At 30.8% G+C, this 15,755-nt stretch overlaps 1 protein-coding gene across 1 annotated transcript in view; it reads left to right on the forward strand.

Moving 5' to 3' along the window:
* LOC105035089 (BEACH domain-containing protein C2) overlaps positions 1-15,755 on the forward strand; it is a 158,950-nt gene that overhangs the window by 61,656 nt on the left and 81,539 nt on the right. The gene's annotated exons all lie outside the window — the stretch shown is intronic.

Here is a 15,755-nt window from a genome sequence, read left to right on the forward strand (position 1 = left end):
GATTGAAGAAGCTTTAGGAACACCCTCAGATGAAATGGAGAGTTGAATGAGCTTTGGAGAGATAGTTGAGCTTAAATTAAATGTTTCTTTGTCGTGGAGTTGAAATTTCTTTTGAATGCTTTTTTTCTTGATTTTTTTTATGTTTTTCTCCTTTTGAATGCCTTTATACTTTCAATTAGTGCTGGAGAAAGTTTAGTAGCCATTTAGAGCCATTAAAAAATAATTAGGAAGTATTAAATATATCAAAAATAGGCTCAAAAACTAGTCGTTACAGCATCAGGCCTATAGGGGATGACCCATGGGTTGACCCCTGAGAAAAGGGTCACCCCATGGATCGCCCCTTTTCACCCAGAACAAAAGTGCTTTCTGTTTCGGCCTGTGGAATAGCAAGGGTTAACCTCTAGCATAGGGTTGCCCCCATGGGTCATCCTCTTTTGCATGTCAGCCCAAAATGGCGTGCTAAAGCCCCTTTTTCAAAAGGAGATGACCCAGAGGTGATCCCCTGAGATTAGGGGTCAGTCCTAAAATGCCTGGAAGGTGATTTTCTTGTATTTTTTATCTCCAAATATCTTGAAATTGCCTTCAAATGTTCCAAAATCATCTTGAATACTCTTAAGATTTTCGAAAAATATTGTTCTCATCTCTAACTTGATAAATTTATAACTTTGACCTTCTCTAAACATCTTTATCAATTCAAAATTTTTGAATCTTCTGAAATACACACTTAAGCTTCTTCAAAGATAAAAATTATTAGTATTTCTCTCGAATATTTTGTAGTCATCAAAATCAATTCTCAGGACAATAATCTTTCTTTTTTTGATAATGACAAAATATTTGAGTATAAGCTGAATAAATCTTATAAAATATTAGAGTAAAGTAGTGCTATTAAAAAATGTATTAGCTTAAGATCAAAGTATTACAAATGTATTTAATTTATGCATCTTCTAATGGTATGAGCTTGAAACTAATATATCAAGCCATAATATCAAGGCTAAGTTAGATAATATGATACATCATTGGAGTGGTCAAGGCAATGGTTCTAATATGTGTTAAAAGAAAATTCAAAAATTTGGCCAGTCAAGCATATATTTCAATATTTCAAAAAAATTGCTATTCAAGCATATATTTCTGCTTATACTATATATTATCATTCCCCTTTTGGACATTATCAATTTCAGATAAAAAATGCTCCCTCTTTTTTTTGAGTAAATAGAAGGAATTTGCTGCTCTAAAGATAAGCTGATTCATAATCAAGAATGGAACATAAGTAGGAGAAGCAATATTTCATTACAAAAATTACATTTCATTACAGTGTTCATAATAGAATATACAAAAGATCATATCAACAGAAGTCACATTTCATATTTACCATGTAATGCGAGATATTATATTAAGCACAAATCAACAAATATATAATTTCAACCAAAATACATAATTTTAGTCAAGATACAGCAAGATATGACATATAGTTCATATAAGCCAAAAAGTATATAACGTCAATCAAAATACGTCAAGAGATGTCATAGCAGCCAACATACAATAAGATATAATATCCATAGCCACATCCATAAAAATACAAAAGGATCACATAACCATATCCATAATAACTAAACATAATGTATTTCAATTAAATTATCAATATAAATTATGGAGTGGTGAATTAGATACATATGAACATATACTTTATGAATGTTTCAATTTATCCTAAATTCAGATTTTAGGCATTTGATACTAAATTTTATACATATATATATACTCATTTCATGCGATCATTTCAAGCAAATATATGAGTATATCAATCAATTTAAGAGCATTTCAAGTATATATTTATTATACATACTCTCTCACTTTTTGACAACATCAAAAAGCTTAAAGAAAAGATTTTAAAAAAAATGAATCATCAAAATCAAACAAAGACTCAAATCTAAGGATATTCAATTTTCGAAATTTGATTTGAGTTCTTCTCTTTTCAAATTAAACTTAAGTTTAACATTCAAATTGAAAAAAGATTTCTCCCTCTTTTGTTTGAAGGAATCAAGGATTTGTATTAAATTGAGATTGAAGAAAATAAAACTTCTTTCCTTTCTAGATTTAAATCAACTTGGCCAATTTCAGAAAATATGAGTCATTAAATTTTGAATGATGCAAACTCGATAACACTACTCCCCTTTCTTAAAAATAGTTAGAAAAATACTTTGAAATTTGAAGATTCAATAGAGATAGAGATTTTTAAAACCAAGGATTTGAATAAATGATTCAAAGCAAGCCATAAGATATACTTAATTTTTTTAGAAAACATCTCTTATCAATCAATGAAGTTCATAAAAGATACAAATTTTCAAATTTATCTCAAACAGTATTTATCTAGAATATGTCAATGTAAAACATATTTGAGACTGAATATTCCTTTCTTTTGCCAAAGATGAAGTAATAGAGTGCAAGGCAAAAATGGGCTATTTGATACGAAGTGTGAAAATTTTTTAAGAAGAATATTCTCAATACCAATTTTAAAAATAATCATCTTTGTACCAATTATTATAAAATTAACTCAAAAAAAAATTTAATGCCACTTGAAGATTTAAGAAGATAAGTTTTAAATTCATTTTTTAAAAATGATCAATTGTAGCAAAATATAGAAATATGTTTCAAATTCGGCTTGATACTAATACATTATCAAAAATGATGATAAGATAAAATCATGCAAAGTATGAATGAATAAGTCAATTGATAAAAAAAATGATGGCTCAAATCAAAGTACAAATGTTCACCAATAAATTCTCACTTAAGTATAATAATGATTTTTTTAAAATAAATCAAATAGATAAACAATAAGAGTATACAAATAAATCAAGATGAATGATCATCAATAATTTATATTTTTATTAAGTTTCAAAATGATTTCTCCTATTTAGTTTCAAAAAAGATTTTTTTTAAATATTTTCTCCCTCTATTTTCATAATAAATGCTAGAAAATTGATTTTTCTTGATACTCTCCTTTTTCTTCAAAATTATTCTTAATTAATTGATTCTAAGAGAATGAGATTTATATTTTACTCTTCCTTAGATTTATAAATAAAGTGCATGATGAATCAAGCAAATAAGTATAAATATCAAATAACTAACAATCGTTAACCATACTCAATTTTCAAAAAGAAGTCACATTTTCATTGATTTCCAATAAGTAATTATAAGAGGTAATTACGTCAATATATCCAAAAGGATGATAAAAATCTAGTGAGATCAACAGATAGCACTAAGCAGAAGAATCTAAAACTCTTAGTTCTCTTCTAATTTCACAAAATCCATCCTCACTTATTGTCTCTATAAAAATATTAGTTAATTATTTTTAGAACAAATAAAATCAAGCATCACATCATTCTTTTTCACATGTTCTCTTATAAATGATATCTTATTCTAATGTGCTTAAATCTAGAATATTAGGATTGAATTTTTGGTTAGATTAATTGCACTAATATTATCATATCTAATGAAAATATTTCTAAGTTTCATGCCAAAATTCTCAGATTGTTGCTTAATCCATAAGATTAGTAACTCTCAGCTATAATATATTCGGTCTCGGTCGTAGACAATACTATTAAATTTTATTTTTTGCTAAATCATAAAATTAAGTTTACTCAAAAAATTAACAAGTTTCACTAATACTTTTTCTGTCTAATCTACATCCAGCAAAGTCTGCATTTGAATAACCTCTTACGTCTATTGATGATTATTTAGAGAATCATAAATCTAAAGTTTGAGTTCCTTTTAAGTATTTTAAGATCTTTTTAACAACATTTAAGTATGATTCCTTAGGATCAAATTGAAATCTTGTACACAAACATATACTGAACATGATATCAGATCTACTAGCAGTGAGATATAATAAAGAACCTATCACACCTTTATAAAATTTTAAATCAACACTTTTTCCTTCTTCATCCTTGTCAAGCTTGCACGAAGGGCTCATAGGGATGCTGATAGTCTTGGTGCTCTCCATCCCAAATTTCTTTAGTAGCTCTTTTGTTTACTTACTCTGATTGATGGAGATCATTTTCTTTATTTGTTTGATTTAGAGTCTGAGGAAAAATATGAATTCTTCCATCATGCTCATCTCGAACTTCCTCTATATGAGCTTAACAAAGTCTTAATATAAAGCTATATTAGTAGACCCAAATGTAACATCACGAACATATATTTGAATAACTAGAATATCATCATGTTTTCCTTTTATAAAAAGAGTTGTATCTATATTTCCTTTTGAAAAATTATTATCTAACAAAAATTTACTAAATCTTTCATACCACACTCTAGGTGCTTATTTTAAACCATATAAGGCTTTATTTCGCTTGAGAACATGGTTAGGGAAAGCATGACTTTCAAAACCATAGGGGGTTGCTCAATATACACTTCTTCAAATATATATCCATTTAGAAAAGTACTTTTAACATCTATTTAAAATAATTTAAAGTTTATGCAACATATATAAACAAATAAAAATTTAATGGCCTCTAATCTAGTTACTGATGCAAAAGTCTCATCAAAATCAATTTTTCTCTTCTTGATTATATCTCTTGGCTACTAATCTTGCTTTATTTCTAATTATAGTTTTATTTTCATCTAACTTATTCCTAAATGCCCACTTAGTTCCAATTATAGAGTGATCTTTAGGTCCTATTACTAAGGTCCATACACTGTTTCTTTCAAATTTATTAAACTCTTCTTGCGTGGCATTGATCCAATTATGATCTTTTTTAGCTTCATCTATAGTTTTAGTTTTAAATGAGATACAAAAGCAAAATGGTTGAAAGTATCTTTAGGTGAAGAGCAAGTTCTTACCCCATATGTAGGATCACCAATTATAAGTTTCTTTAGATGGTTATGGACATACCTCTATTCTCTTGAAAGATTATTTATACTTTGTGCTTGTCCTTGTTGATCTTATTATTTTTCACCCTCATCATCAAGATTGTCTTCATGTTCTTTCTCATTTAGAGCATAGAATCCTTTAGGATGAGCTCATTCATCCCTTCCACAATTAGACCTGTATAATCAACAATCTCTCTCTTTCTTGATAGAAAATCATTAGTCACATCAAATATTACATGTATTGATTCTTCTACAATTAGGATCCTTTTATTAAAAATTCTAAAAACTTTACTAATAGAGGAATAATAAAAAAGGATAGCATCGTCGAACTTTGCATCAAATTTTTCTAATTTATCTTTACCATTATTCAAAATAAAACACCGGCAATCAAAAATATGAAACTATTCAATGTTTAGTTTTCTTTCCTTCTATAGTTCATAAAGTATTTTCTTAGGATTGATCTAATTAATATACGATTTAGAATATAACATGCCATTTTAATTGCTTCTGTCCAAAAATATTTTGGAAGTTACTTTCACATAGCATGGTACGAGCCATTTCTTTTAGTATTCTATTTTTTTTCTCTACTATCCCATTTTGTTGGAGTGTTCTACGTACAAAAAAATTATGTTCAATCTTTTTTTATTACAAAATTTTTCAAAGTCTTAGTTTTCAAATTTGATTCTATGATCACTATGAATATTAAGGATTGAAAATTTTTTTTCATTTGAAACCTTCCGATAAAATTTAAAAAAAGCTGAAAATGCCTCATCCTTATGTGCCAAAAAAAAACTCATGTAAAATGAGAGAAATCATCGATAATTATAAAATCATATCATTTACCACCTAAGCTAGTAGTTCTAGTAGGTCCAAATAAATTTATATCCAATAATTCTAGTAGTCTAGATGTTGAAACTATATTTTTAGATTTGAATGAAACTTTAGTTTGTTTATCTAGTTAGCATGCATCACAAACTTTATCTTTTTCAAAATCTAATTTAGGCAAACCAATAGCCAGATCTTTTTTGATAAGTTTTGAAAGAGAATTTATACTAATGTGAGTAAGTTTATAGTGCCAAAGCCAACTAGCTTTATTGATTTTGACATTCATTGCTACTAGACATTGTATATTTTATATAGAAAGATCATCCAAATCTACCATATAAATATTACCATATCTATGTCCAATAAACCTTATGTCATCATCATTGGGACTAGTTACAATGCATATTGAAGATTCAAAAATTACTTTAAAGCCCTTATCACAAAATTGACTAATACTTAGAAGATTATATTTAAGACCATCAATTAATAAAATATTTTCTATAAATTTGGAGGGAGTGATCTCAATGTTACCTATTCTGATGATCTTTTCTTTACCATTATCTTCAAAGGTGACCATCCCTCCTTATTTTGCATCAAGAGTGATGAATTGAGATTTACCACCCATCATATGTCTTGTACACCTACTATCAAGATACCACTTTCATTTTGATCCACGGGATGCAAGACATATTAATACAAAAAATCAGATTTTAACTTTAGGGACCCAAGCTTTCTTGTGTCTTTGTTGGTTAGTCACTATAGTTCCTTTTGGAGCGCATATTTTCTTTATATTTAAACTATCAAATCTGCTAGAAAATATGTATATGATTTATGTCCTAAATTCCTACATCTAAAACATGAAACACTTGAAAATTTATCATTAGAGGAGTTGACAAAAATATTTTTTAAGAATTTTTGTTTCTTCAGTGGTTTATAACTAAGACCGACTTTGTTATACACTGCTTTTTAATTATCAAGAATTATTTGAAGATTATTTAAACTTAGAGTAAATTTTTTTATAATTAATTTTAGTTTAGCTACTTCCATCTTTAAGTTATGGTTTTCTTGAGTTAGAGTTCTATTTTCATTTGAAACATCTTCATTCTCTTTTAGCAAATACCAATTTTGCATTTTTAGTTCTTTATTTTTCAATCTTAACTTCTTTAAATCATATAATAAATCATAAAATACCTCTTAGAGTTCATCAAAAGTAAATTCATTTGCATGTTCTACAGTTACCTCATTTTTATGTATCATAAGGTACAAGTTGGCTTTTTTATGAGTATCTTTATTGGAGCTCGTATCACGCTATCACTCCATATAGCCATCATTACTTTCTTTTTGAACTTCTTTGGGGCTTTCCTGAGTTATGGATATTCAGATCTGAAGTGGCCCAGTTTCTTACACTTATAGTATATGAGAGGTTGCTTTTTATCTTTTTCTTTACTTGGCTCCCTCTTTGCTAGTGGCCTTCTTCTAATCTCTTACCTTCTTTTCTTCATAAATGTTTTAAATTTTTAAGTGATAAGTGCCAATTTTTCATCCTCATCATCATTTTTAGTTTGCTCCGATTTCTTTTCTTCTTGAGCAATGGACTGGAGAGCAATTATTTTCTTCTTCTTGATCTCTTCTTCATTATATTACCTCATGGTCAATTCGTGTGTCATCAACGATCTGAGAAGCTCCTCTAGAGGTAGAATATTAAGATCTTTTGCCTCTTGAATCACGGTGACCTTTGCTTCCTATGTTCCTGGCAGAGAACTAAATACCTTTCTCACAAGATTACTATTAGAGTAAGACTTGTCAAGACTTTTAAGATCATTTATAATATCAGTAAAATGAATAAATATTTAGATAATAGACTCATCAAGTTTCATTTTAAACAGTTCATATTTGTGGATGAACATATTGATTTTTGACTCTTTAATGTGATTAGTACCTTTATGTATTACTTCTAGTCTATCTCAAATTTCTTTAGCTAAATTATAAATTGAAATACAACTAAATTCATTTGTGTCTAGTATATAATACAATACATTCACTAGCTTTAGTATTGAATTGAGCTATTTTCTTATCAACTTCATTACATTCTTTTTTGAACTTGGTTGATTCCATACCATCAATCAATTTGGTGAGTATGTGTGGTCTATTGACTATGATACTCTACATATCATAGTCGAGTACTTGAATAAAGATCTTCATCTAAGTTTTTCAATAGGTGTAGTTAGATCCATTAAAAAGTAGAGGTCGGTTTATGGACTATCCCATGACAAGCGAAATACCAACTTGGGTTGTCATAGATCTTTGGCTCTTGATGGTAAAATCAAGAAGAGGTTAGAGCATCGAGCTCTAATTGAAAGATAAGTGCCCTAAAGCCAATCAAATTTGTAATTCGATGGCACTTATCTTTGTAAAATCCCAACTCATGTATTGATATTTATAGATTAATCAAGGTATTTTTTGATTTATCATTTACAGCTATGTCTTTCTATGTTTAAAAGATAATGATGAACCCCATGGATTAGGACAATAATTTTTTGGGGTCATGAAGTGGTCATGCTTGTAAGATCCGAAATCCTAAAAATTCTAATCTAAAATTATTTCTAGTCATAGGAGCATTGAGTCAGAAATCAATGTTTCAGATAGACTGACACATCCTATGTATACTCAAAAGAGAGGATGGCTGATCTTATAAGTCACTTATGTGAGACACTAATATAAAAATATGAATACTCATTAGATAATGAGTTCACTAAATTAATCTACTAAAAGAGAACTTCTTATGGTAGCCTTATATACATATCAAAAGAAGGTTCTCTGAGTGAGAGTTACGCAACTGATCCTTAAATTTAAGACCACCATGAAATTTTATTCACATGAATCCATATTTTAGTTCATACTCACTCATGACTAAGTTATGAACGGGATATTCCAGATATGATGGATTGTGTATGAAGGTTATGAGTTCGATCAATCAGAAATCGATCACTCCTGATAAGAAGAGTTGTCATCCTAAGCTATCTCATCAAATGATAAAAATTCTTTGATCAAAGCACAAGAAGATTAGAAATGATTTCTAATGCTTCTTTAATCGAATCTTTATTAGCAAGATGAGATACATATGAATAAATGTTAGAGTTTGACGTAATTTCATACCCATCGTTTATTCGGAATGAAGATTGATCGAAGGATTGAATTGCACGATAACTTGCCACTAAAGGATATCTTTGAAATTTCTACTGAATTCTACATCTTCTAGATAGGTATGATATGTTACTAGATGTCAATCTTATTTTGTGAGTTTTCATAAATTAAAGAGTTTAATTCATGAGTCAATTAGAAAAAATTTTAATTAGACAACTTAGGTCGGCATGCGGTTTGACCTAAATTGATAGGATCAACTCTAATCTAACTTGATCAATATGTATCTAGACCTACTGTCAGCTAGATGTAGAACCCAATGGATCACACACATTAAAGAATTGATCAAAGAATCAATTAGATTCATTTTATGGTTCAATTGAAACTAATTGGGTGGTTAATTGGTAAGCTAGCACTTGTAGGCTAACCCTTGCTCCTAGCCAAATTAGATTTGGCTTAAATCTTGTTTAATTGGGCTTACCTATTTATGTAAGATCCTAAATAGATTGAGCCTCATCAGATGGGTATCAGTTTGGGCATTGAAAACTTTATCCATGCCCCTTAGAAAAAGTCCAAGGGGGCATGGACTCTAGGCACATGTGAGGTTATGCGATGACATTTAGTGGCATGCAAAAGGCCTGGGAGTCCTTCTGCATATTAAACACCTATTTTATTTGGTTTCTAGATGGATAAAGAAATCATTTATGTGCCCTTGAATTCTGATAAGATCAGAATTAGAACTAAATTGATATGAAAATATTTGTTGGATGCCAAACTATGGAAGGATGCAAAGAAAAATTTTACCAATTTTGTTTTGGTCGGTTAAGACTTTTTAAGTATTCTTTTTATCTGAAACTAAGACCCATGTGGAGCCTTCTCAGCCCTCTATCTGGATGACACAAACTTTAAAGTGTGCCATGGCCAGATGGGGCATCAAACATCCTTTTATTTCTGGCACGCGTGGGATGAAGTGATGCAAATAGTTACGACTTCACACCAAGATTTCTTCTCACTGGGATATACTCATGCATTGGAATTTATGCTATTAGAAGCCTTGTTCAAACAGCTTTCCACATGGAAAAAATCAAAATTTTCTAATTTAAAGAAGGATGTTGAATCCTTATCGAAATACTGATGGATGCGAGAAAAACCTGAATCAACATATCTGAAAATTAAGAGTTCTCAAATAAGTCTCTTAATTTTCGATATGCTGATTTGAGAGACTCATAAATAGGTGTATCTAAATCCTTCCCGTGTCTTTTCTCTTCCTATAAATAGGACTCATATCGAGAGTCCAAAGCATTCAACTCTCAAACAAAAATCAATCCCTCCCTCTTCCTTGTCTTGTTAGGATAAAGCTCTTCTATTAAGACAAGTCTGTAGATTTTAAGACAAGACTTAGAAAGAGAGAAAGAGGTGATTTAGAGTGTAGAGAGAGTAAGAAAGAAAGGTTAAGTATTCATTTGAGAGGGGTCTTGGTTCAAGGTAGGCTAAGAGGTTCAATTGGTGAAGCAATTCATAAATAAGGTTTTGTCGGAGAAATTCTTTGATCAACTTCCTGTGTAGATCAATGTTAGAGAACTCACACTTGGAAGTCTTATGGAATCGACTACCGACTTCTTTTCTTTCTTCATCAACTTAATAGGTATAAGTTTTATACCTATTAGTTATTATTTACTATATGGTTAAGGGGGTCCTAGGTTTTTGGATTTCTGGGAGATTTGAGTTTTAAGAAAATTTTTGAAATCCATCTTCCGTTATTCTCCCCGAAACCCAATAGTGGTATTAGAGCTTTCCTTAATCAATGCAATCAAAGAATATTATTTGAATATATATATATATATATATATGTGTGTGTGTGTGTGTGTGTGTGTGTGTGTGTTTCTGATTGCTACCGATTAGGGTTTATGATTACAAACTATACATCAAAATCTTAATCAACATTAGAGATATATTAAGAATTGGTTATCTATTATTCTGTAAGATTGCCCTAGCATAGTGGTGGACGTCTGCTATATGATACATGGTTGTCCTAGAATGATATCATAACTATCACCTTGCACACCATATGATGATATTGTTACTTTGATTATAGCATGTTTAAATTTTTGTTATAGTATAAGGACGTGCATGAGACCATGAAAAATCCTCATCAAAGTTATATTAAGTTATAATGATAAACAACTATAAGCTAACCAATTCTTGAATCGATTAAATCAATTGGTGTCCAGGAGTGTTTAAAGTACGGTGGTTATTTAATTGGTTCCATTTACTGGCCTGACCAACTTATTGGTGTCTAAAAAAGCAACAGAAGAACTACCACTAATCTTATATAAATATTTTTTTGACCAATTGGATTAGTTTAAATCTTAAATTAGGATTGCTTGATGTTGAAAAATTACTACTAGGATCTTTCCTTCATGCTAGATCTATATTATGACTAGAACTATAGTAGGTTTGTTATGTAACCACAAGACCTACTATGAGGATAATTGTAATATAGTTCTGGTGCATATTAGATACTTACGATATTTTTGAGTGTGCTGCTTTGTTATGTAACCACAAGGACATCATTATTCAAATCTGACTGTATGAAAATGAAGGGTCTAACTTAATTAAAACTTTATAATTTGATGTGTAACCATAAGGCTATAAGAATTTTAGAGACAAAAATATTATTGAGAGTTACATGGGATGCAATTGGAAAGGGTCTTCTATTAACTCGTGTAGGTTTGTTGTGTAACCACAAGACTGATATGAGGAATTAGGATCTCAATCCTACTTAAAAAATCAAGATAGGATTTTTCGTTTACCATAGGAGAGGGCTACAGTATACGATAAAATAGTAGGAGATATAACTAGATAGAAAATCTTATCTTGTTGAAAAAGTCATTATGAGTGGTCTAATTGTATATTGTTCTTGTTATGTAAATAATTTCATTATGATTTTTTCACTCTCATTGCGAAACATCCTAGATAATAATAAGTTGACTGGTCCGAACTTTGTAGACTGGATAAGGAACTTGCGCATTGTTCTTGCGCAAAAAAAGATCTCCTACATTTTGGATACTCTCAGCCTTGATTCTATTAGGAAAGATGCTACCGAGGAGGAGAGAGCCATATATAAGATGTGGTAAAATGACAGTACTACTATCAAGTGCATCATGTTGGCCTCCATGAACAACAAGCTACAGAGGCAACATGAGGAAATGGATCCTCAAACCATACTCCTTAACCTTAAGGAGTTATATAGAGAACAGAGTCAGACTGCTCAATATGAAATATCCAAGTAGCTTTTTTAAGCTAGAGGAAAGACTGAGAGCACATCGGTTCAAGCCCACATACTTAAACTTATTGACTTGATCACTAGATTAAGTCAATTAGGTTTTCACATGGATGGTGAACTTAGTCAAGATCTAATATTGTAATCTCTTCCAGACTCCTTCTCCCAATTTGTAATTAACTATCATTTGAACAAATTGGACACATCATTACCAGAGCTACTTAATATGCTTAAAGTAGCAGAAACCCACAATAAGGGAGAAAAGGGTACTATTCTTCTTATGAATAAGAAGAAAACTGGCAACAAGAGTTCGAAACGAAAATTGAACCCTAAGAGTAGCACCTTCAAGAAGAAGAAGGCTAAGGATGTTACCTGTTTCTACTGCAGCAAATCAAGACATTAGAAAAGAAACTGCAAAAGTTTTCTTGCAAGCGTGAAGCAGGGTGCAAGCACTGCACAAAAGGGTATGTATATGATACAAACTACTTTATCATTAAGTCATTCAGCTAGTGATCTTTGGGTATTGGATAATGCCTGTAGTTCATACTTTTGCAAATCTTTGTAGAGACTACAAAAAATCCGAAGGCTGAAGAAAAGTGACCTTAAGCTATTCAGCGCTAGTGGAGAGATCAATACGCCAAAGTTGTAGGCACCTACCTACTAAAGTTACCTTCCAGCAGGATTCTAGAACTGAAAGACTACTACTATATACCAAAGATGATTAGAAATACAATATATGTACCCTTACTATTAAGATAAGATTTTGAAATAAATATAAAGGGTAATAGTTGCTCTATTATTCATTCTAATAAAATCTTTGGCATTGATTTATTGAAAATGGCCTTTTAGTTTTATCACTTAATGATGAAATTTTTCATATTAATAAGAATATGAAAAAAAAAATATCAATGAAACATATCTCTAGCATTGTCGTCTTGGTCATATCAGTGAGTCAAGAATAAACAAATCATACAAAAATATATTTTTTAACTCATGTGATTTTGAATCATATGGGACCTACGAATCTTATCTCATGGGAAAGATGGCTAAGATTCCTTTTATTGGACATGGAGAAAGGGCAAACGAGTTATTGGCTCTTGTACACTTTGATGTATGTAGGTTTGTCATGACTCTGGCTAGAGAAGGATACTCATATTTCATCAAATTTACTGATGATCTATCTAGGTTCAGACATGTATTTCTTATGAAATACAAGTTCGAAGCTTTTAATAAATTTAAGGAGTATCAAAACTTGATCAAAAAATAAATTAGAAAAAGTATTAAGATCCTTCGATCTGATCGAGGAGGAGAATACTTATCCAGTGAATTTTTTGATCATCTAATTAAGTCAAAAGATATTTTTTTTGAATAGACCCCTCCTTATATACCACAATTAAATGGTGTAGCGAAAAGGAGAAATCGTATCTTGTTAGACATGGTGCAGTCCACGATGTACTTTACTGACCTGTCAATATCTTTCTAGAGATATGCTCTGAAAACTACTGTATACATTTTAAATAGGATATTTTTCAAAGCTATTCCTAGCACTCCATATGAGATATAGATGGGTAGAAAATCTAGTCTTAAGCATCTTAAGATTTGAGGGTGCCTAGCTTATATCAAAAATAATTTTGGACATAAGTTAAGTGCTAGATCTGAAAAATATAGATTTGTAGGTTATCCACAAGAGAGTATTGGATACTACTTCTATGTGCCTACTGAATAAAAGATAATTGTTAGTAGGCATGCTACTTTCTTGGAAAGGAAGTTTATCCAAAAAGGGGCTAGTGGGAGGATAATTGAACTTCAAAATGTTAATATCCTACAAATAAACATGGACTATCCTTAAGAAATTTCTCACCCAGAAATACCAAATGAAGAAGTATATCTACAACACACACCTCCTCTCCAAAAATTAGAAAGAGTTTGTTACATACCTCTTAGATATGGTTTTATTATAGAGAATGACAATGAAGCCAATATCATTGAGAATGATGATCCACTAACATATTCAAAAACTATCATGAGTAAGGACTCTAATAAATGGCTGGAAGCCATAAAATTCAAAATAGACTCCATGATGACCAACCAAGTATGAACTTTGGTTGATTTGCCTGAGGGTGTAACCCTGATAGGCTATAAATGGATCTTCAAAAGGAAGATTAGAGCAAATGGCCAAATTGAAACCTACAAGGCTAGATTGGTGGCAAAAGATTTCAAACAAAGATAAAAAATTGACTATGATAAAACCTTCTCATCAGTGGCTATGCTCAATTCTATCAGAATTTTGCTTGCAATAGCTGTATACTATGACTATGAAATCTGGCAGATGGATGTCAAAACTATTTTTCTCAATGAAAATCTTGAGGAAGAAGTCTACATGACAGAGTCAGAAGAATTTATCTCAAGTGGGAGAGCAAATCAAGTGTGTAAGCTAAAAAAAATTATTTATGAATTAAAGCAGGCATCAAGGAGTTGGAACATCCGCTTTGATGTTACTGCTAAATAATTTGGCTTCATAAAAAATATGGATGAACCTTGTGCGTATAAGAGGACAAGTGGAAGTGCCATTATCTTCTTAATTCTTTATATCTATGATATATTACTAATTGAGAATGATGTTCTAATGCTTCAATCGGTCAAAATTTGACTATCAAATCACTTTTTAATGAAAGACTTGGGAGAAGCATCCTATATACTAGGTATAAAGATCTATAGAGATAGATCTAAAAGAATGTTAGGCTTATCCCAGTCTAGGTACATAGATTTAGCATTGAATAGATTCAATATGGAGGTAAGTAAAAGAGCTTACTTGCCAATGAGTCAAGCCATACGTCTCTCTAAGAAAATATCTCGTAAGATAAGAAGAGAGAGAAATGAGGAATTGTACCCCTTATACTTTAGCAGTGGGATCAATCATGTATGGCATGCTATATACCAGGCCCGATGTGGCTTATGTTTTAGGCATAACTAGTAGATTTCAGGACAATCTAGGAGAAGAGTATTGAAAAACTGTGAAGAATATTTTTAAGTGTCTAAGAAGGATTTAATATGTTTTTCTAATATATGGAGGATCAGAACTGAAACTAGAAAGATATACTGATTTCAATTTTCAGTCTGATCCAGATGATAGCAAATCAATATCTGAGTATATCTTTATCTTAAATAGAGAAGCAGTGAGTTAAAAGAGTTCCAAACAGTAGACTGTAGCTAACTCAACAACTGAAGTAGAGTACATCGCTGCTAGTGAAGCCGCCAAAGAAACCTTCCAGATGAAGAAATTCATCACTGAGTTAAGAGTAGTTTCTGAGATTAAACGACCAGTACCTCTTTATTGTGATAATACTGATGTTATTGTTCAAATAAAGAAGCTAAGATCTCACCACAGATCTGAGCACATCCTTTGATGTTACCATCTTGTTCGAGAGATTGTCGAGAGACAAGATGTATCTATTGAATGGATTGAGACAAAGAACAATATAGCACATCCATTCACTAAAGTCTTACCATTGCAGCTGTTTGATTGCCATCTTGATTATATGGGTTTAAAATATCGGGACGATTGGCTTTAGTGCAAGTGAGACAATGAAAGATAGATACCCTAAAGCCAATCGAATTTGTAATTTGATGGCACTTATCC

This window comes from Elaeis guineensis, chromosome 4, assembly GCF_000442705.2.
Source record: "Elaeis guineensis isolate ETL-2024a chromosome 4, EG11, whole genome shotgun sequence".
In the NCBI taxonomy this organism is placed as follows: Eukaryota; Viridiplantae; Streptophyta; class Magnoliopsida; order Arecales; family Arecaceae; genus Elaeis; species Elaeis guineensis.